The sequence below is a fragment of the Protopterus annectens genome, chromosome 1.part0 (assembly GCF_019279795.1).
Source record: "Protopterus annectens isolate FY-2018-M chromosome 1.part0, PAN1.0, whole genome shotgun sequence".
Taxonomy (NCBI): Eukaryota; Metazoa; Chordata; order Ceratodontiformes; family Protopteridae; genus Protopterus; species Protopterus annectens.
The window spans coordinates 1,824,869,352-1,824,895,059 of NC_056725.1; positions in this window are offsets into that span (position 1 = coordinate 1,824,869,352).

Sequence of the window (25,708 nt, forward strand, 5' to 3'; positions counted from 1 at the left end):
TGGACAGTTAGTTTGTCAGATATAGGTCAGGCATATATTGAACTAGCCAAACCCATTACACAACTTAATGTATGGTGGCAAGTGTAATAATACATGTAGGGGATATACACTTGCAGTCGCTAGGAATGTAGTGTAGATGAAAAGACCATTAAAAGATGTTAACCGAGGTATTTTCTACACTCTACTGTATGTGCATAACCATGCAATTCCACACCTCAATGGGTATGTGTAATCTTAAATATTTGTTGGGACATATGTCCTATTGTTCTATAAATATTTGCATTCACGTTGATGCATGTGCCCTGTTTGAACACCACAATCATGGTGGCCTGTTGCTACCCTGCATGCTGTTGGAATAACCACTGTGGTTCAATATATGCATGTGTTATACTTGCTGTTCAACTGTTGTACCCTTGGTGTGTTGGGTTAATGGGAATATTATTGCATGTTGTTACAACTAATCTGGAATGCTGTTTTGCTTATGTTGTAATTAAACACACCTAATCACAGAACGTATGGGAAGGCCGGTCCCAGCGGACCCACCTGTCCCTCCTCAGCCGGCGAGTGCACCTGGCACCAGCAGGTCTGGTGCCCAGCCCGGGCTTCCCTCCTCCGTTAGTCCTGTGCCACCTTCGGGTGGAAGCGCTGCAGGGGATGGGGCTCGTCTCCCCCGTGCAAGCATGGCCGGAGAAGGGTCACCTGACACCCTTCGAAGGGTCCGGGTTGTGGTGTGTAGGGAGATCCAGCATTCAGTCGCTGATCTTCTATGCCAGCTTGAGGCGACAGTGGCGCATCTCACGGGTGAGCCTGCCCATCCTACGCAGCCCCCAGCACAGCCACCCTTGGTGCTGTGAAGGTGCAGTGGTGACTGCCCATGGGTGAGTATCTCAGTTCCACTGTTACCATCTGTGGGCTCATGGGCTTGTGATTTCCAAACAACCTTCCCCGTCAATTGTGTTCACCCAACCCGTGTGTCAAATTCCACCCCTGTATGTATCTTGTTTGTCTTGTCTGTTTACCTCCCCAAATATATCTACATCGCCTACCTCACATTCCACTCTCACCTGAAAAAAAAAATAAAAAAAAGGGCAATCTGTTCCCACAAAAACATTACGCCCCATACATAGCTGCCCATTTTGCACACATGTCCGCTGGACATGTAAACTGATAATTATAATTGGCACTACAACATACTCTGTTGTCCTCACCCCTCTCTCAGGGGTGGAAGGTTGCAAATTTCACACCAAATTACAAACATATGCACAGCTGTTGCTGGTAAAGAAATGGGCAGCTATGGCCCTTCCCTGCACCCTTCCTGCACATCCCAGCTAGTTTCCCTACTGTCTTTCCATCTTTGTGCCCCCTTTTTCACCACTTTCCTATCCCCCCATTTTCTTTTCTTTCAAAGAAATTAGCACGGGGTTAGCGGGAGTAAGCACTTTTAAGCAGTAGTTAGCAGGGGTACGCGAGTGTGAGCTTGTGTGCGCTTAGCTAAGCATTGCTAAGCATCACGCAAACCTGCGCAAACCCACTTACAACTGCTTAAAAGTGCCTTAGTCACTCTGTATGATAGGGCCCTTGTATTGCTCAGCAGCAAAATAAAATACACCTGTCAGTCTCGAACCCCAGACCTTGGGCTCACCAGTCTGCATGAAGTACCACTACACCACAGCAGATATGCAATAACTTGGTGCTGAAAGAAATATATCATGCATTACAATGAGTGAATGTAAAGGGAGAATAGGAATTACATAACACAAATCATGTTCTATGGCCCTTAACCAGCAAGTGTTGTGGAATTGCATGACATGACCGTGAAAAGAGAACCAGCCATGCTAGTAGGGAATAATGTTACAGTAGCACCTTACAAACCCCACACAGTATAAGAACAGGATAAACACTGGCATATTTGAATAGGTCAGAGGCCAGACCTCCCAATTGTTACTGGTTTACAGGGATATCCCTGATTTGCAAAAAATGTTAGCTGTGCCCCTCAGACTCCCTGTGAAATGTAGTAGCAGTAGGCAGAAAGGTGGGGAATCCCACTTCATGATAAATGTCAATAAGTGAGAGTAGACACTGCTTGCACGTCAGAAAAGGTGTAGTAATACATATGCTCAGAATCCAGATATGATACATATACCAACATTCTGACTGAGACAACAGTGTCCACAGCAAACAAGCATGGTCCCCACCTTGCAAAACTGAAAGGGCTAAGCCTACCTAACCTATCATTTTATAGCAGTGTCCTGAAATCATAGTGAGAACTGCAATTACCACACAGCAGGCTGCATGCAATTACTAAATGTTTGGCACCAATTGGTGCAGAGGCCATCACATGCACATGTGCAGATAACTAGAAAAGCAGCCTATATCTGCTGTCCACACATGCAATAATATCATTGCACCAACTGGGAGAGAGAGAGAGTGCGAGCGAGAGAGACGGACAGAGATAGACAGACAGATACAAAGAGGCAGTAGGAGACAGACACTGAAAACAAACAGCAACACACAGAGGAAACCAAAAAAAAAAATACAACGCCTACAACAGACGGAGGTGTGGAATACAAAGGTAAGGTATGTAACAGATATGTATTTACTGACATCCGAAAGATGTGTCTGAAGGGTACCCTACATACTGTGAATCATCCATATGTGGCAGCAGTCCGTATCTATATGTACATACACATTTCCATAGGGCAAGGGACATACTGCAACTGTTAGTGAAGGCTGGACATATGTATGTTGCGGAAGGCTGCTATGTGCACAAATGTATGTAGGTTGTAGTGTGTGGCATTGCAGACAGCAAGCAGTGCCGGTATATGTCATGTGGTGATTAAACGCTGTGGGACTGAGCTACAGGCAGTGAGGCCTGCTACAGCTATACGGCCTGAGGACAGCAGAATGCATTCTGCACAACATTGTGCAATAGTATTACATAACCATATGTCTCACAACTGTTGCATAATTGACATCCCCACCATGAAAGGTGGGCAGTATATGTGCCTATATGTGCAGCTATATGTACAGCAATGGATGTTTAGATGTATGTGTATATATGCATGTAAAACAAAATCCACGTGAACTAAAACTGCAACAAATGCCTCCGGATCCACCAATAAGTGCCACTCTACCAAATATAAATCCAATTTATTGGGACATAAAGACGAACTGACAATGACAACAGTATAAAACCAATAACATGAAGATACAAAGTTAAGTGCTTTCATCCATAACAGCTGGTCTTCTTCAGAACTAAGACGCCATACTCTACAAAAAGTTTAAATAACTTATTTGGCGCCAAAAATCACAGCTTCTTAAAGCTACATATATGCTTATTTAATAGCACTTCATGTATTGCAATCTATTCACATATTAAACAAAATAATTTAACATACTTCCTTTACACAAAAATTAGTGAGAACTGGTAATATTATATAGTTAATAACTTTATATGCATATAAATTCATCGCATTTGTCATCATAAAAACCTTAATAATTTATTTATTTTTTTTTTTGTACAGTAAGCGGAAATTCCTTCAATAAATGCTGAATACAATGAATTAATAAGTAAATGTGTATGTGAATTAATATTTCCTTACTAATAAAATAAAATACTATAACTGCCTTTTAAAATCCTATAAAAATTTTTAAAAATTTTTTAAAAATGTGTAAATGGGTATTTAAAAAATGCAAATATGTAAGAAAATAAATAAATATAACAAATTATAAAAATGACAACAATAACTACTAGTCAAATATACCAATAATATTCCTTTAAAAGTTCCTTAAAAATCAAATGCTGATAATACTAATAATTTCATGCGTATATACTATTTAATAAACATGCGTAAAATAAATGAGGGCAGCCTTATTTTACTTTCTTGCGACATATACTTACATTGATTACAAAAACCACATTTTCTACTTCTATTATTACTATTTTTATAATCATTCTTCAATTCATTGTATCTTTGTTCAACCAAAGACTTCATATTTTTTCCCATTTTGTATATAAATTTGGGTTTAGTACCCAAAATTTTAACTAAACCTGCGTCACTAGTTATAACATACCAAAATTCTTTTTAATATTATCTACACCTAAATTGTACTGTAATACACAAGCTCTTTGGAAAGAAGGTGGCAAACTATTAACATTCCCATTTTTAACCATGATGTTATCTGCACATTTAAAGAGTATACTGCCAGCTCCTAGTAATGGTTTATATTTTATATTCCACTGTTGTATGACATAATCAACTGTTTCTTCCATCATTTTGATGGGATAACCTCTTTGTTTAAATAGGTTTTTAATAAAATCCAGTTCATTTCTCATGTTCTCAAAATTAGATACCATACGCGCAGCACGAATGCATTGACCCTTAAATACATTATATTTTACTTTAGGAGGGTGACAGCTAGTATATGCTAAATAATTATTAGAAAACATGCTTTTTCTATATATTTTTGATTGTACTTTTCCTTCTTGTTGAAAAATATAGGTATCTAAATAAGGTAATCCTATATTACTATGCGAAAAAGTAAATTTCAGATATTCACTACTTGTATTAAGAAACTTAACGAACTGTTGTAAAGTGTCATAGTCTGCTTCCCATAATTTGTAAATATCATCCAAAAATCTTGAATAATACTTCACATGCTGGAAAAACTTACTAGGGAAAGCATAACCAGGTTGGCATATATGGGGGCGCAAGCATACATGTATATATATATATATATATATATATATATATATATATATATATAGATAGATATATTTATATATATATATATATATATATATATATATATATATATATATATATGTGTGTGTGTATAGATATACATACATATATATATATATATATATATATATATATATATATATATATATATATATATACATATACATATATATAAATATATATATATATATATATATATATATATATATATATATGTATATATATATATATATATATACATATATAGATATATATAGATATATAGATCTATATATAGATATATACATATATACATATAAAAATAGATATAGATATATGTGGATATATATATATGGGTATATATGGATAACTATAGATATATATGGATATATATGGATATATATAGATATATAGATATATATATATATATATATATATATATATATATATATATATATATATATATGGATATATATCGATATATATAGATTTATATAGATACGTATGGATATATATGGATATGTATGGATATGTATAGAAATGGATAGATATGGGTAGATATGGATAGATATTTATAGATATGGATAAATATGTATATATATGGATAGATATGTATAGATATGTATATATGTATATATATATATATATATATATATATATATATATATATATATATATATATATATATATATAAAGAGAGAGAGAGAGGGAGACACGGGGTCATATGTACTGCAACAGGTGCCTGTTGTCCAAGGCATGGTCTGAACATCAGTGTTAATACTGCAGTGCCATACCCCATTCCAAAACACTTTATTTAGTAACTGCCACATAGGTGTCAGCCTGCCTAACACTGAAGGTGAAAGAAGGGAACACAGGACACAGGTGGACAGTAGGCTCCCCTTTGATAATCACAGTGCCATAGTAGTCATGTAATCTGTCTACGTGGTACGTGTCATCACAAAAGGTGTGTCATCTAGGGAAATATAGGTTGGTATTCCCCTCTATTCATCACAATGCCCCATTTGGTATGTACCTCACATGACAACTACATCAAGTGGAAAGGCCACAGACATACCTAACAGCTCTGATTGTCAATGTAGCATTGTTTACACCACTGTTAGGTCTGAGTATGTATTGTCCACCCATGTGCCACTTGGCTGAAGTGTAATGTGTTGCCAGCATGTGTTAGTGAGTGGACAGTATGTGTGTGATGTGTGCAGTACAGATTAACAAGTGTACATCTGTGAACATGGTGGGTGCGCACTGTCTGCATGTACGTGCATAGTGGACCCATGGGATGTGTGGCATACCCTGTCGTACACATTGTTAACATCTCATAGTATCTTTCAATGGCCAGTATGCATTCTACTACAGTTATGTACTAACATGGGTAGACATGTGTGTATGACATGGGTTGACACTATGCTGTGGGTGATACCATTAATATCTGTCAATGATTTGCGGTCTGGTAGTATACACAACCTCAACAGTATGACTATAAGCAATCATTGGATGATGTCCTGACAAATGACACACAGTCATAGGGAACTCAGTAACAGTTGGATCCTTCCAGTGCTATACTATAACACTAACCAGTGGTAATGACCGCCACCCATTCCTGTGACCACACCTGTTTGGCATATAGCCCCCTTAGGTACATGCAACACACTAGGGATGTGTCCATCCAAATCTGGTAATGCATGCATTGGCCTACAATGCATTCCCTGGATGGGACGCATATCCTACACAAGGGTATCATACAGACAGAAACCTGTTGTCTGATACATGCTGTACAGCAGTAAGCCGACTATGGCATAGTCATCCTCCTGTAGTATACATACTATCCCGTCAGTACCACACAGGTGGTAGCCCTCAACATGTATGTTGGGTACCAATGTGTACATACAGCCTCATGTTATGTCATGTGTCCCTTGGTATCCACATATCCATAGGTATTGTGGAGTCCCAAGGTGTATCACATAAGACATTAGTGGCCTGAATGCATATCCACAAGGCAGTTGTACACCTATAAAGACTGTCCATTATTGGCAGTCATTGTTGTGCATGAACATGTCTGACATATACCCCAGGCATATACCCTCACTCACACTACTCTTAAGTAACTGTCATGGGTGTGTGTGGCACAGAACACGACAGTGGATGGCCTTGTCACATACATACATATGTGACCTAAGATCTGAGAAGCAGCAGCACAACCTGTCAATGGAAACAAATGTATTCATGTAGTATGCAGGCTTCACACCTATGTACTGATTGAGGAGACATGTACACATATATATTGCCACGCAGATACCTGATGTGTGCAATGCACTTACCGTTGTAATCATAATATGTCATACCATAGTAAAAGCAAAACCCACAGCGCATTGACCAACAGTGACACACACAGTCAGCATTTGCAGGATTTAAACCCCTACCTAACTATGCTATGATACTAGAGAGAAATGCATTAACAGGACGCGCTATTTGCTTTACTGGGGAGTTTCCCTTCTCCGTCTGTATTTGAAGGATGGTGACATCATCAGTCTTTCCAGAGAGGAATGTACCTCTTTTAGTGAGTTTTCCCAGTCTCCAAAAAGGGCACTCTTTTCAAAGACAATTGCACACATACACCCCACACACAGTCAGCATTTGCAGGATTCACACTCCTACCTAAATATGCTATGATACTAGAGAGAGACGCATTAACACGGCACGCTATTTCCTTTACTGGTTGGTTTCCCTTCTCCTGATGTATTTGTAGGATGGTGACATCATCAGACTTTCCAAAAATGTACCTCTTTTAGTGAGTTTTCCCAGTCTGCAAAAAGGGAACACTTCTCAAAGGAAACTACATACATACACCCCCACACACACACTTAGCAGGATTCAAACCTCTAACTAATTATGTTATGATACTAGAAAGAGATGCATTAACATGGCGCACTATTTGCTTTACTGGCTGGCTTCTTTTCTCCTGCTGTATTTGTAGGATGGTGACATCATCAGACTTTCCAAAGAGGACTGTACCTCTTTTAGTGAGTTTTCCCAGTCTCGAAAAAGAGAGCACCTCTCAAAGGAAACTGCACACATACACCCCCCACACACTGTTTGCAAGATTCAAACCCCTACTTAACTATGTTATGATACTAGAGAGAGAAACGCATTAACACGGCGTGCTACTTGCTTTATTGGCTGGTTTCCCTTCTCCTGCTGTATTTGTAGGATGGTGATATCATCAGACTTTCCAAAGAATGTACCTCTTTTAATGAGTTTTCCCAGTCTCCAAAAAGGGAACAACTCTCAAAGGAAACTGCACACATACACCCCCCCACACACACACAGTTTGCAAGATTCAGACCCCTACCTAACTATGTTATGACACTCGAAAGAGACGCATTAACATGGCACACTATTTGCTTTACTAGCTGGTTTCCTTTCTCCTGCTGTATTTGTAGGATGGTGACATCATCAGACTTTCCAAACAGGAATGTACCTCTTTTAGTGAGTTTTCCCAGTCTCCAAAAAGGTAACACCTTTCAAAGGAAATTGCACACATACACATCCCCCACCACACACACACACACACACACACACACACACACACTGCTGGCAGGATTCAAACCCCTACCTAACTATGTTATGATACTAGAGAGAGACGCATTAACACAACACACTATTTGCTTTACTGGCTGCTTTCTCTTCTCCTGCTGTATTTATAGGATGGTGACATCATCAGACTGGACATGGTGATGTGTGTACACTTTGTTTTATGCCATTCCAGGAAAGGTCCATGTGAGTCAGCAGGTGTCAACAGCTTGAACAAGACCTCATAATCCTTACCTTGTGTGATCTATCTGTGGATACATTGACATTCTGTCATATGTCAGCACATATTTATGCACAGCTTGTTGGTTTTGTGGATACTACATGTGTCTGGGATGTTGATAAGGGGCTATTCAAAGTCTATGTGAGACATGTGTAGATGTGTTCATTGATGTATGTCCTGTGAGGCTGCCTTGCAAACAGTCTAGCATGTTTGGGAACCATGATCCGCACATGAACATACCACAGTTGGTAGGGTTGTGTGTATGTCAGCTTCCAATAGCTCTTTTTATGACTGCAACCATGATGGACTACATGACCTTGCAGATCAGACTTCAAAGGCGTACTGGACTTGACTTCTCATGGTGCGTTGTGCACCAACAATTGTGAGGAGTGCCATATGTTGCTGTGACACATTCAACAGTTCCACATCCTGTGTAGGGGGTGAGGCTCAGCTGACTGTTCAGGTGCAGGATCTGTTTGTTCTGTAGTTTGTGCATGACACATATTGGAAATCAATGTATTCCACTTGCTGCCATGCTTTTGGCAGTGGGGGTAGCTGCTCATCCATTCTACATGTGATATCTCCTGGTATGATGATATGGCCTATTGTCAGTGGGAGGTGGGTATGTACATATGGGCCTGTCTGTCAGGATGTCGGCATTGTCAGTCAGGTACAGTTGGCCCTGACTCAGGACATATATGGGTGTACATTGCTATTTATGACATAGCTGAAGGAGGTGTCATGATTCAGTCTGGACTCCTTCTCAGCTACTCTTTACAAAACACCAACGAACAAGAGCACTAATCCCTGTTATACTCTTTTACACACTTAACACCCTACTGATCCTTTGTGATCAGGCTACAGAGTATGACATCATAATATCCTGGCATGTCCAGGGGACGGTTATGTGTGTACTCTCCAGTCCAGCTGGTGAATATTGTGATATTGACACAATGTCACATCTGCCTCATGTACACAGACAACCCTCTCCTCTTCCCGACAAACTCAGATATATGTGTGAGATGCCCCTATAGAGACATACAGGGTGCTGAACTCTCTCGACCCATGACTGGCACAGTCTATCAGGTGGTGAAGGTAACCAAGCACACCACATATCAGTCTCACATATCCCCTAGCGACAGCACTCAAACCGCATTATCACACATAGACATACTTGGATGCTGTAAATGTACTCTGCCTAAGCAGCAGCGACCTCCAAAGCAGACACACACACAACTGCTACCCCACTACAATACCCACATATCACATAGCTCACAATATCAGTGTGCCACACAGTCACTGCCCTTCAGGCTAAACAACACACCTACTACACTTGTAATAGGCGACACTTATTGTCAGTCACATTGACGTACCACTCACCAGCCCTAACAAGGGGATAGTCACTTTGGTCTGTCTGTCGGGTGCCAGGATCTGCCACATAACACAGGCAGTCAGGTCACTCCAAAGCAAGTACAGGACTGGGACCATCATTGTCCATGCTGGTGCGTAAAACCTCAGACGTTACTCCCTGGACCACATGACATGATACATTGAGGAACACTCTGATCATGTAGCCCAGGCCAGTATGACCCTGACCTTGTCTAGCATCTTACACCCACCAATTACACAATTACAATGTCACAGTATACAGACAAACATATCACGTTTAACAGTTGCCTAACAAATTTGTTTAATTCATAGGGGATACAGTGTCTGTCAGCATGTGGTGACATGCTCAACATGCCAGGTAGCTTCACTATGGACAGCTTGCATCTGTCACCCTTGGACTTTTGAATGCTGGCTAAGGCTCTTGCTGCCACCATAATGCCTTTTTAAGCAGGGCTCAAAAGACAAACCCATCTCCATAGACATTACAGGTTAAATGAAACTAAGGGTAATGCTGCTCAACACCAGATGTGTTACCCTCATATTGCGGCCACTCAGGACTCTCCTCAGTATGGAGGATAGCGATATCTGTGCACTAACAGATGCCTGGTTCAGGCTCACTTATGCACACCAGCACTACCAGGTTATGTTTCATACCATGCTTTCTGACAACAAGACTTGGAACAGACAGCACAACTAGGGGGAGTATCCATATACATCACAGATACACACAACTCCGGGTTAGTAGCACTGCACAAAGCATCACAGACCATATATATACAACTACCATTGTGCAAAACTGCCTTTCAGTTTGTTGCCTGCTACAGACCACCCTCCCAAACTCAGGAACCACACTCGGCTCTCATGGGAACTATGGAGAATATGAAGGTCTCCACAAACACCATTATTTTGGGTGACTTCATATACACAGATATTGATTGGGGATACTACTCAAGCCCCAATGCCCTCACCCAACAGTCGCTACAATTTGTAGACTCATATGCTATGGCACAAATAGTCAGCACAACCACAAGGGGGAATACATATTGGACCTGATCATCACCAACATGGGGACTCTATGTTCCACACCAGCAATATACCCCTCATTGGTAAGGTCAGAACATACATGTAGCTCACTGGACATACATATACCCTCCACACACCCATCCAGGGTAATCTTGGTGAACTTCTCATGAGCCAATGTCTCACTTCACCAAAGCAAGGTGGTATCCTTCAGAGACCCTGAGACAGTGGCAAATACGGCTCACACTGCTGAATCCTTTACATACACATTCTATGGACACCTAGTGGATTGCATGGATTGTGCTATCCCAAATAACAACAGGACTCACTACTCCAATGGCAGGGGACCTGTCTGGTAGACCCTAGCCATTAATAAGCTGTACAACGTCAGGAGGATGCTACTACATGATAGAGCACAATCCCAGACTGGGAAGGCATCTGTGATCTGTACTAGCAGACAGCTATGATCACTCATGAACTTTTCTAAGGGCCGCTTCTACCGGACAATTGCACCAGACACATAGGACTATCACACGGCCTTCTTCAGTTATGTCAGGAACCTGGGTGGACACTCACTGATATGCTGTGAGTTACTGCATACTGACTAAACGTACCCTGAACCCACTGGCATTGCCAACATCCTGACAAACAGGCTCAGTGCAGATGTCTCCCCCCCATCCCCCATAAGGAGCAAATATCCATCCCAACAGAGTATAACCTCCCTGACATCACACAGTAACAGGTGAGTGCTGCCCTCCCCAAAGCGTACATCACAGTATCAATGGGACTAGACGGTGTCCCAGCCTGCATCTTACACGAGCTTCATGACAGACATAACCCTCACATTACATCACTGTTCAATATCGGAGTTACTACAGCATATGTACCCAAGGAATGGCGTACAGCGACAGTGGTCCCACTCCACAGAGTTGGTGCCACAACGGACCACAGACAATATTGCCCTATAAGCCTAACTAGCCTGTTCTGCAAAGCTATTGAGCTTATTGTCATGGGACTCATACACATAGACATCAGGAACCTACAGACACTGTGTCCTACACATATCAGCGTTGTTGTGGGCAGATCTTGCCTCTTGAACCTGTTTATATTCTTTAAATGGTTAAGAAGTCCATTGACATAGGGATGGTTGTCCACACAGCCTACCTGAACCTTGCAAAACCCTTCAACACAATAACCCACTGGGCCATTATGCATAGGCTCACCAGCGTCAATATGGAAACATATCTCACACGATGGATTGCTACCTGGATCAGGGATAGCACCCACATGGTCAGAATTGCAGGTGCTATGTCTGAATATACACCAGTTACACGTGGCATCCCACACGGCTCGGTCCTGGGGCCTCTCTTGTTCAGCATATATTTGTCTGACATACAGGCTACCACAGGGGGAATATGGCTGAACATGTTTGCACTTGACTGCAAACTGGGTGCCATGATCAACTCTCAAGCTGCCACATGCATACTCAAACAGGGTCTCACAGAGATGGATGACTGGTGCCTGAACCATGCCCTACAGCTAAATGCCATTAGTTGCATAGTCATCCCCTTTGGGAATAACAACATGCCCACACATTACCACATCGGTAGTACTCCAGTACATACAGTAGGAGTTGTTAGGGATTTGGGTACATGACTTGTTCGTACTGTCGCCTTTGACATTCACGTTGCCAAAGTGGTTGGACACACCTTCTATGTGGGCCACCTTATCCCACATGGTTTCACATCTAGATCAAGTGAGGTCATTGTGCCCCTATACTCATCACAACCATGCTTGGTTACAATGCCACATTTGGGGTGTACCTTACCTGACACCTGCAGCAACTGTACTGGTCACAGATGTTCCTCACCAAGCAGATCTAGGGACTCACACAGATGCCCTGCACAGTTCGGATGCAGTAACTCCAGCTCTACTCAGTCGCTTACCACCTACTTGGATATGACGAGTGCCTGTTGTTTACAGATATACCCAACCCAGATTTACTGGACATGCTCCACCTCAAGATAACTGACTCCCTTGGAGCTACACACTCCAGGGATGTATACCTCAGCACAGATGTCAATAGGACATGCTGGAGGGACAGATTCTTATCCCAGAGCCTCTACTCATTCCAGATTGTAATCCCAGTTTCACATAGGCAGAGCCACCCACTGACCACCTACAGGAGACATCTTGACGACTGTATGGGTGATCGTATGTTTATCCCTGGGATATCTTCTGTGTACCTGCTAGACAGAGGGACACTAGCCTAAATGTACATAGGCTATCTTGTGTGACCTACTATTCACACACACAGTGTAGTAATCTGACAGGGTTGTGAATGCCAAACACACTCTGACTAGGCTTGTACATGCCCTAGGGCAGATAGCCTAGTATCGACCTCTGAACCTATGCTAATGTTCAGGATGCACAATGTTTATTGCTGATACTGTTTGCAGGTCTTTATCATCTTTGCTTTACCAGTTTCTAGGAACAACTTTGGTGTCTGCAGAACATATTTGATTATGACAGGGTTACACTATATTATAGATGTGTCTGTTGTCATATAACTGTGTGCACAGGGTGGATTGCTGGATAGTGACAGGTTCCTGGGTTAACACATGCAACTGCCAGATATGCGTGGCCCACTGCTGTACTCAGACATGGCCTAAGTGTGTGAGCATGCCCAGTTCAGGCTTTCCAGGTTTTCTTGCCTGACATTTGTCTCATTTATTCAAGTGTGTGAGCATGCCCAGTGTGACCGTTCAGTATGTTGCTATCTGAGGTCCACTACATTTGTTGATGTGTGTGAACATGACCAATATTAAAATTTATACTGTGTGTGTTGGAAGTCAGGTTCTGTTCATACTGCAGGACTCACCTTTGTGTCATAACTCGACAGGGATTATGCTGTGCCTGCAGGGTTTCCATGAGATACTTTGCATAGAATTATCAACATTCCTTCATACAGGTTGACCACTGCAATACTGTCATGGTTTAGTGGTTTAAAACGTTAACTATAGTGCACAGTATCCTGGGTTCGAGGCCTATCACTGCTTTATATTTTCATACTGAGCAGACCAGACTGCTTAAGGGCCAGTTAAGCAAATATGAGCATGTTGGCTTTTGTTCAGCTATGCCCTGCTTAGACCAGGCTTGTCCAACATTGCTCAATATTTACCAACATTGCTGGACGTTGCCCAATATTACTCAACATTGACCACAGTTGTGCTATTTGGTGTGTGCGATTTTGTTTGCATATACTACATGGTGGTAAATGCTGTTTAGCACTGCTTTATATTGATTAACACATGGCAATCATGCCTAAGTTGGTGCTGCAGGGCTGCCTATGTCGGATGCACATACTACACTCCCTGTACATGTTTGAAAGCAGGTAGTGTCAACTTAGGCAACCCTTTTACTATATGTGCGAGTCAGAGAGAGGTATCATTTCCAGAGTTCCTACTGAGCCAGTGTATGTGCCTCTTTGCCAAGGCCAAAGCATACTGGGCATGCCTCCTTCTGCCTAATGGGGTAGGCTCAGGTTGTTCCTCCTCCGAGTCACGCTCTGCCTGTGATGGCCTTGGCAATGGTGGGGGGCTGTTTGGCCCAGGCCTATGCTGGTCCTGCTGCAGCTGCTTTTGCAGGATCATATTATGTAGCATAGCACATACCATGACAATTTGGGTACATGTAGTTGGTGAGTACTGCAAGGCTTCACCAAATTTGTCCATGCATCGGAACCGTGACTTGAGCAGCCCAAACACATGCTCTATTATATTATGCATTTGTGCGTGTGCCTCATTATGGCGTTCCTGTTCAGGTGTTTGTGCATTTCTGATGGGTGTCATCAGCCACGGCTCCAGTGCATAGCCAGCATCCCCCACTAGGTGATCATGTGGGATGTCCCCACTGGCAAAAGTCTGGTACAGCTGCGTCAGATACCAGATATGGGAATCATGGTAGCTTCCAGGGCAGCCTGCACATACATTCAGTATTATGCCCTGGGCATCACACATGACCTGGCAGTTGATGGAGGGGAAGCCCTTGCGGTTGAAATAGACCCTACCCCGCTCGCCGGCTGGTGCTTTGATGCATATGTGCGTGCAGTCTATTGCACCCACTACCACAGGGTATTCCGCTATTTGCTGGAAGAGATGCATATTGCTGGCCAATACCTCATGGGAATTGGGGAAATATACATGATCACCAACATGTGCTGACATGGCATCCAGGAACTGGTGCAGTACCCTGGATGCTGATGCCTGTGATATCCCCATTATATCACCAGTTGGTCTCTGGAAGGTACCTGTTGCTAATATTCTTAGGCCGACACATACCTTGGTTTCCACTGGGATGGGTTCCCCTCTGTTGGTTCTGTGTGTGAGGCATGGCCTGCACAGCTCAACAATTTGCTGCAGGAGGTCTCTGTCCACTCTATAGCGCTCCACTATCTCCAGCTCATGTAGCCCCTGGTAGGTTACCCTGGGCCTGTACACTCTTCTCCATCTCCTCACTGTGGGTTGTCCAGCAGCATTTCCATTGTCACCACCCTCAGCATGTTGCATATGTCACCTTATAACAGCAATGGCAGCCCCTAACATTTCTTTGTCTCAGTAAAGCTTTTTCAGTTTTCACTTCTATTAGCTTACTGCAGTGTCTGTTGTGAGAAGCATAATGGACTGTTGTTTGCAGAGTTTTAAGTGCTAGGCTGGGCTGGGCTAGTGTACTGCCTGTGTAATTGCCTGATTCTGATTGTTTTCACCTGCTAGCTGTGCTAGTACTCCCTGGTAGCTTCCTACTATTTGTTGTGCTTCCTTTTTCCTTTCTGTTTCCTTAGGGGGGAGTGCCGCGCACACAAGCGCAAACACGCGCATAGCAGCTAACACGCGTGCACACATGCTTACATCGACTAAAACTTGCTTATTCGGGTTAAAACGTGCGCACACCAGCACAAACGTGCTTACAACTCTTTAAACAGCCTTATACATGCTTACTCCAGCTTAAATGCACATACTCACGCTTACACGTGCGCACACTGACTTATTCGGGTTTACAGGCGCACACACGCGCCCATGCACGCACAGCAAGAAACTTTGGTTTTATCGACGGCATACAGCTTCCATTTCTTGCCTTTCCCTAGCCTACCTGTTGACACACCTCTTTCCATGATGTGTAAATGACAGCAGACACATGCCACTTTGCTCCAATGAGCTTCACTTCTTTCATACATACCCCTCTCATGATGTCACCTATCTTCTACTCTGTTACTCCCCTTATTCTACTCCTACACTCCACTGACTGTGCTCATTTGCTATGTAAACTTGCGATTCACTATCCTAACCCTCATTTACATAGGATTGCCTACTAATGCTTGGTTACATCTCTTAGACTGAGCTTCCCCCCTTAGCAACCTCTATTTTGTGGCCATGTTGTCTTCAGCCTGCCATTCCCTTGCATTGTACATTAACAATTTCAATGAGATCCACATTTGTGGGTTTCAATTTTTACTTTTCTGGGTTTTAGAGCACAGCCTGTTTGCATGGTGCTGCGCTATGCTTAAACATCAGAAATCAGAGGAAAAAAAATATTTTTATTTTCATATTGCATCAGGAAACATTTCTAATGGCCGTATATTTGGCCATTGGCATGCTTGCTGCACTGGATGCAACCTTTATTTGGAGCTGTCATGGCTCCATTTTGCTATTTACAGAACGGTACTCAGTTGTCAACGGAGTACATTTCTGCAAATAACACTGCTCTTACTCGGACAGGTTCAGAGTTTCCCGAATCACAAATCTACCTCATTTGCATGCCTTTCACCTGCAATTGAGGTAATTTGCATATCCCAGCCCTGTCCGTGTAAGAGTCATTTTAGGAGCTCTCTTGCACGCCCCTGCAGGCTGTTCCTGGATCGCTCGTCGGACATGATAGCTGCATGGAGTCCTACTCTACTCTTAGACTCCATACAAGCCTTCGTGAATCTGGCCCAATGTTTAATTAAATATCTTAAAATAAATAAAGTCAATATTGTATTTTTTCAAAGACAATAAACCCAAAATATCAACCACTGTTAAACAATTAAATTATTTCATAAATGCAATGAATTTAAGATATAGTCAAAGTTTAAAATTGGCAAGTTCCCTTAATTATACTCATTATTCTTTCAGATTTGGCACTCAAACTAACATAGAAAAAGTTTTTACATCTAATCAATTATACTCTAAAATTGATGAAGTATCAATACTTTCATGTCCTTTGTCCAACCATGATGTTATTACTTTTAATTTTAATGCAAAATCCAATGTTTTAGTTTTTTGGCAAATAATTCCTGCTATGTAATAAATGTTAAAGGGTTTAAAGAGTGGCTTCTAAACAGATTAAAATTATTTATTGATTTTAACAATGGTGAAGTCATGGATGTTGTTTTATGGGATACATTTAAAAGTCTATATATATGTTTGGATCAAGAGTTGGTATCTTTTAAAAAAAGTAATGGAAAATGAATTAATTATCTTGCAGTCTAAAACTGATAAATTAAAACTAAATTTAAAACCTAGCAATAAGAATACAAATTCTGAATTGAAGATATTGAATCAGATGTACACAGAAATATTAAATCATAAAGTCTCAATAAATGTAGAAAAAATTAAATTGCAATCATATTATGTTAATCCCAAAACTTTATACAGGTTAGCCATTAGAAACAAAATATTGCACAATATGAATCATATTAAAGAGTTTACATATAAAGTAAATAGTAAAACTAAAAAAATGATTTAAAGGATATATTAGAAGACTTTATGAAACATTATGAAGCAATTAATAATAATAATAATTCAACTATAGACCATTTGGACTTGACTGATATTTTTTAAAGGAGAATATAAAATATAACCCGATATAACACACTATCTTAAATCACAAAGGAATAAAGGTGCAATTCTCCACTAACAATAAAGGCTTTCCTCTTGTTATAAAAGGAACCACGATAAATGTAACAAAGTCCACCAGCTCGCTATTCAATGAACAAACATCCGATTTATTAATAAAAACAATAAAATTGGTACTAAAAATACAAAAGATTAAGCGCTTTCATCTCCTGTATGGAGACTTCATCAGAATCTGTTGTTACATAAAAATCCTCTGCTTATATAACTCCTACTAGTTCAGTAATTAGTAAATTGATTAATTGATCTTAAATTCCTATAGGCTGGCCACTAAGTGTTACAACTGAATGTTACTAACATTCATAGACAGATCACAATACTTTTTTAAAAAATATATAAAAATACACATAAATACTTAATAAATACTTAAAAACATATTGAAATAAATCCACATCTATTGTGTATAACATCACAACAAAAAATTCATTGTATAAAAAGTATGTAGAAAAGAAATGCTAAAATTAAATACTCTGCTGTCACTCAATGTATTAAGAGAGTCAATATGTATATAATATATTGTAAGACCTGAAACTTATTTTGAATCTGTACTATCTACCAAGAATGAATATTTTTTACAATTCAAAAAAAGTCACCATTACTACTCTAGTGGTGTCTCTTTGGGTCATCAGCTAAAATTTTGAGGGCTGGGTAGATAGATATATGGTAATTTAAACCATAATTGCCACACAAATCCATGCAATAGTCCGTTAACAGACGTTGGGATGACAGGTACACCCACATGTTGAACCACATACTCTAGCTGTCACACACAATCCACGGGGGACATGAATCCAAACTATACTTGTCTCTATGCATAGCAGTTGCAATTACACATAACAAAACGCAATACAGGCCGTCTCCCCGAAGGTAGGGCAAATGGCCAACGCCCAAGTGGAGAAATCAATTATACCCCACTGTTGCCGCATAATTGACGAATGTAGTAGCTGCAAAGCTGATATGCAAGTAATTAGTCACTCAGAATCACCAATAGGCGGCAGGAAACCACATGTTACAGGTATCGACATATATAAGGAAGACTTGCCAGACATTCAAACCATATGCTCATACAAAATACCCGTGTAAGCAGTGTGAGAGAGATAGAGACGAAAGTATGTAACGATAACAAGGTATGTAGAACACTCGGTATGTAAGTATATGTATAGCATGTTTTGTATTAATTATTTACTGTATGTATAGCTCGTTTTGCATTAATTAAAAGTGTCCGCAATGCATAACGTGGGAAAAGGTATTTATGTAGTGATGTCTTGCTGAGCATACTTAAGCTTGTAGAAACTGTGCATCCAGCTGTGGGCCACAAAGTACACATCACAGACACCACAAGGGATGCTATATGAGGGCTTTAAACAGAACAATTACATACAACCCGCCGTTAGTGGTAGGGTATGTCCAACAAGTACGTGCCATAGCCGGGGATAGTATATGTTGATATACTGTCACAGTAGGCATGTGTATGGGCATATAACGACAATGACATGTCTAAGGTGGTCCCGCTGTGCAAGTATGCTTTGCATTATGGGATACTATGTAAAATATGTGTAATGTATAGTATTGTAGGTAGATATGTCAGATATTCTACACAGCATAACAGGCATATCATGCATACCACAGGTATCATCTATTGCCATGTACAATAACAGGATACATATGGCTTGTAGGCATGGGACATTGTAATAGCATGATAGCTAATCTAAATGGAAGGGCTACCAAGTAACCATGCACAAAGGACATGTAATAGCTTCACAGGTTCATAGTGGGGTACTATGCAGTCTGGCAAGTCTATGTGTAAGCACAACCACAGTGTTCACACCAGTGGCACCTCTCTAGGGCAGTATCCTGTGATCAGCAGAGCCATGTGTTACTTGCACCTCTGCACAGTACAGCCACTGCAGTGATCCCTGCCGTACATGTGTGTCCCAAACATCAAGGGAGGTATCACATGAACAGTGCTACTGAGTGTCCCTGTGTGATGTACATAGGAGTCATGTTCCAAAGCATGGTGAGTGTCCGGTTTGGGAATGTAACCCTCAAGCACATCCCACTCATTGTTGCGTGTGTGCACATATCCATGAGCATATTGCTCACAGTGGCATCTGTGTATGTCGCATATGTGGAGTATATCCATTAATATTGTTGTGGACATGGGCCCTGTCTGTTCAGCAGAGGTCACCCCTGAGTATGTAGTATGCAAATGTGTACAGTCATGGTGTCCGTAGTTCATCCGCATACCTTAGCTGTCAGAGCTCAATAAACGGCATGGCGTGTTAATGTTGTGGTATGTAAAGCTGTAGCTGTTGTGTAAGGTACATCCTAAATGGGGTGGTGTACCCTTGAATGTGTGTAGAAGTCTTGAGTTCAGAGGTACAATGGGTGCCTATGTAGCAGCTACACACCCAGTACAGATAAGTGTGGCCATGTAGAAGGATATCCACACCACAGTGGCAATACAGTAATCACAGGAGTGGGTGTGACATACGTGTGTACTACAAACATGTACAATGTGACACGTATGTAGGGGACTTCCACCTATGTGATAGTGGGTGAATGGTGTAATGCAAAGGTGATGTCCATGGACCTTGTGTCATGCAGCTTGAGGCCATGATATTCATATCAGGTATCTGTCACAGTGACACCCGTATGGATGGAGTCAGTATCAGCTGGTGGATCAATTATGGCGCTTTGTATGCAGGGGTTTGTAAAGCTAGGCAGGAAAAGTCCATCTGTGCTAGCCTGTACCTCAGGGAAGCATATACTGAACATGAGGGGCCCTATGACTGAGGACTGTGGCATGCCAAATGTAACTGAAATGCAGTAGGTACTATGGTATGCTACCCTCATTGTGTGTCCTGTCCATGATTCACGTTGCATAACATCCTGAGACATAGGGTACGATGTGCAGGTGGATGTGTATGTTCTCAATACCAGAATGGAGTATGGTGCTGAGAGGCAATGAGAGGACAATGTAGGATGTGTGGACTCCTGTACCATCATCAACTACCCTGGTAACTGTATGAAAGGAGTCTACCAGGTGTAGCGGCCATGCTCTGGCTCTAACAAGTCCAATCTGGGTGGCATCAAAGGACCGGAGCCCAACAATGTCTCTGTGAATGACGTCCTTAATGATGTGCCCCATAGCCATGCAGAACAGTCCAGTCAGGTGTGTAGGACTATAGTCCCACTCGTGCATTGTGGTGCCACCTGTGTGGAGTGTGATGAATGTTGCTGTGTGCCATTCAGGGGCCACAATGTCTGATACAAGGCTATTACTGAATATGGTGGCCTAGTGGGGAGACATGTCGTTCAGAGGTTTGTGGACATCACGGCCTGAGACTTTGGAAGGTGACATGGGGCCAGTGTCCCAGGACATATAGTGTGCAGGTTAGTACTGTGTAGGTGTGACCACAGGGACACCGCAATGTTCCTGCATGGATTGTGGCCCTGTAGTGAGTGAGAGGGTATAATGTTAGCATTGAATCCATCCACCAGCATGTTGCCAACATCACCTGGGTCTGTAATGTTCCTGAGTGACTGTTGTATGTGAGAGCAGATGTGGGTATTGCCAGTGACTACTCACATACCACCATAATGCCTTGTGGTACACCCCGGAATGTATCGCAGTAATGTTTACGTAGCTAGTCATGGAGTATGTTTTGAGAGATCCTGTGGCCCTACCAAGGCTGACCAGTGAGCTACCCCACCCATGGGATTGTACACCACTGTGCAACAGCCTCCACCTGTTGTTGTACATTATGTCCATGGAACTTGACCACCAGAGGGGCGTCTGTTATCTGGTGTGTACCATCATGGCTCTGTGTGGCATAGCATGATCCATGCAGTCATGTACGTGCTACTGAAGTGCACTGGGGTGTGTTGCAGCATTTGTATGTGCAATGTCCATCTGCACGGGTGTCATGACATTAACAACCGCTGTCATAAGACATCTGTAGTAGGTGTTGTAGTACTCATGTACTGTGTATGCCATGAAGGGTGTGGTGCCGGGATGTGGCTAACAAGGTTGATTAGCATATGTTCGGAATCCACCAATGAGGGGATGACCACAGGTGTGGAACACCAGTCACATGTTGGTAGTGTTCATGTCAAGGTTAATGTTGTTCTTGGAGGTGGTGTGTATGGGTGTATCCAGCCGAGTGGAGGTTATGACTCATGGATGTGTCAGTACATGAATGGCTATCCCAGTTAAGTGTGTGTTAGTGTCAGTCACACATCAGTAGTAGCTGTCTGAGCCCTACTGTCCAGTACACCAACAAATGAGGTCTGGTAACCGTGGGGTATGTAGTGGAATCTGTAGCTTGTTACAATGTGTATAGTGGTTCCGGACACAGTTAGTTGCATGTGGAGCACCTCTGATGCATTGTGCTAAGTAATTAGCCAGGATGTGTGTACAACATAGTGGGATGTGGGAACACCTCAGCTGTTGTGTGCCAGTCCAGGTATGTGCCTGAAAGGTATGGTCAGTCTATAACCTGTCATTGCAGGTGTGCTCTGCAGAGCCGAGAGGCAGGTCTCAGTCACTGCAGAGATATTGGAGTGGTGCATTCTAAGGTGTGCCTTGCATGCGTGCATCACAGAGGAAGATGCAAGCATTGTGTCACATGACCCCATGTCTTGCTTGCCAGTTCCCATTCTGCCAGTGACTGCTATTGGAAACTGTGCAAGACAGGCAGTATAGAAGCAGCAAGAGCCTTACATGTGAGCTGTACTCCCAGGGCTGACAGGTGCAGGTCATCTGTGCCAAAGCATTGTGTCTGACCAGGTCAGTCAAAGCGAACAGATACCAGATGCCTGTGGAATGACAGCAGAAGCATAGGCAACTGTTGAAGTGACACAGTCAGTCGTTGTACAGTGGTATCGGGTCTGGATGAATGCATAATGCTCCCCAGGGCTTGGCCCACACCTTCAGGGCTACATGACTGACGAGCTATTGCATGCCCCTGCACACGTAGTCTGTGAAGTGGCATCTCAGGGCAGTCACACTAACATGGAGAATGACAAGTCACAGCGTACCTGGTGAGGTGTGGCATGGGTGCATAGGTTATGTTGCAGAACCAGTTACCCGACAGCAAGATGTAAGCGACTATTGCCTTGTGTAGCCTGCTGTGTGGAACTGCAGTGTGACTGCCTACAGAGTCACCTATGACTGGTGTGTTGTGTATGTTATAACACACTATTGGCTGTATGTGATGGGAACACATGAGTCTGTGGGCTATAAGTTGGTGATGTTGTGTTCCATATGGGGGCTTCCTCTGGTGCCTACACAGAGTATGGAGAGGTACTGCACACATTGTCCTTGTATGTGTGCCCTGTGGTGGAGATCATGTGAGACTATGTGATGAGTGGTGTGTGTTGCGAATGTTACACATCCCCACATGACTGTCAGGTGCAGTCAGGGTTGGTGACAGCATTACCCCCAGCAGGGCTGCATAAGTGCATCCCCCACAGGCTGTAGTGTCGTATGTCGGGAGGTGAGCATTGAATGTGTACATGAGACAATTGCTCTATTGCCACATGTACGACATATCCATCTTATAGACAGGCAATAGCACTGGTACGTGACAGTTGGACATGCCTGTATATACAACCATGTCTCACAGGATATGTGAGTTACGTGTGTACAACAGTTGTTGTACCATAAGCAAGCTGGAAATCTTAGCACAGCCAGTGTACCTGTGGGAAATGTTGTGGAATGGGTGCAAATAGACATGCCCACATCAAGACAGCATTCACATGGAGTATGAACACTGTAATGAAGTGACACACATATATGGTGATGATATCCAATGCACAATGGGTGTTACATGTGTGTGACACAAACATGTCAGTCGTGTCCGTGTCATGATGATTTGCAAAGATAACTGTGCAGATGTACTAGATGTCATAGAAATGTATGTGCAGCAGTATCTCTGTACATCTCTGAAACTGTGACCTGTCACCATCATTATGTCTTACAGATAATGCCTCGTACACGCCTTCCGGCGTACAGCCGCCAGGAGGATGATGTCCTCATCCCATACCTCCATGAGAACTACGAGGTGTTGTTCAGCCATGTGCCACGACCTGTGGCAGGATCTTCGCAGGAGGGTGAACAATGTGGGTGGCCATAACCGCACCTACCAGCAGGTGTGCAGACACTGCACGGACTTGATACGACATGCAAAACAGCGTGCCACTGCAATTGCCAGGGAACAAGGTGGAACAGGTGGTGGGCCACCAACCCAGCCTCCACTCACACACACTGGGCTACTGGCCAGTCTGGGGACACCCTCAGTACAGCATCCAAAAACTCTAGCTGCCATTGTGGAGGTGGGTGTCTCCCAACCAATGAGCCTGGAGTTGCCTGGTAAGTCAGTACTGCACATATGGCTATTATATCCCATTTAGTTGCATGTGTCACTGTACATTATGTAAAGTAACAACATATGCAAGGTATGTGGACACACAAGCTGCATACTACAGTATGCTACCCTGTGTATGCACACATGCGCATACTATATGCTATTATACAGGCGAATGTGTTAACATGCACAGTGCACCCTGTGGCTGTCATACAGTCATGGATAATGTTCATACTGCTGTGTCACCCCAATACAGGTACCTCTGGTGTGCCGCACAGACATGAGTCTGTTGCAGGTAAGACTGTCATCAGTATCAGGCATGTTAAAGCATAGATCTATTTGCCATGTGGCCAGTTAACACTTGCACACTTGATGTTCGTTCCAGTCACGATATACAGGTCGCAGCACCCATCATTCACACAGGCCACCCATGTGCAATATATACAAACGAAATGATACAACAACTTGAAACCACAGTATTTGTCATTGCTACATGTGTGGTCAGCTGTGCATACAATGGTGGAGGTGTTCTACAATGGAGGCATGTGTAGTATGCAATGGAACAACATGTGTGGTACGCAAACACTAGAATCGGAAATGTATAGAAAGTTCCCACAACATAACCCCCTATTACATGCCTCCAGCTACCATGCTCCACACATAGCTAGGAACATACCTAAGTCTCAATTCATCAGAGCCAAACGTATCTGTTCTCAACAATCTACATTTTGTAAGAACCAAAATGACCTTACACAAAGATTCAAACAAAGGGGTTACAATGCTGGCACCATTGCAGTTGCTAAACGTCAGGTCAATAATATGCAACGCACTGACCTACTTAAATATAGGGAACGATCTGATAAATCATTTCAACCATTGAGATTCATCACAACTTATGGTCGTAATACCAATTGTCTACTGGAGAGTGTCCGGAAACATTGGAATATCTTGCAGTGCGACCCTGATGTTGCAAACACCATCCCTGATAGGTGCATTTTTTTCTTATAGGAATGGTAAAAAGCTTAAATCCTATTTCAATCACTACAAATGTAGTGATAACAAACATACTAGCATGGTACAGAGAACTTTGTCAGGTGACACTTTATGTGGGTGTTTTCCTTGTGGCCACTGCATTAATTGTAAATATATTTCCACAACCAAGGATTTCTCAAGTAGAAATTTCCCCAAAGTTTTTGATTTAAACATTTTTGTGAATTGTAGTAGTGATTGGGCCATCTATATGGCCACATGCAGCTGCGGAGCATTCTACATTGGGCAAACCTCTAGGTGCATTAGATTACGTATTTCTGAACATTATAGTAACATCAAACATAAAAAGGTGACTAATGCTCTATACAAACATCAGTTGGTCCATCCAACAGCAAAATTTATGTTTACTATAATTGATATAATACAAGGTGATCA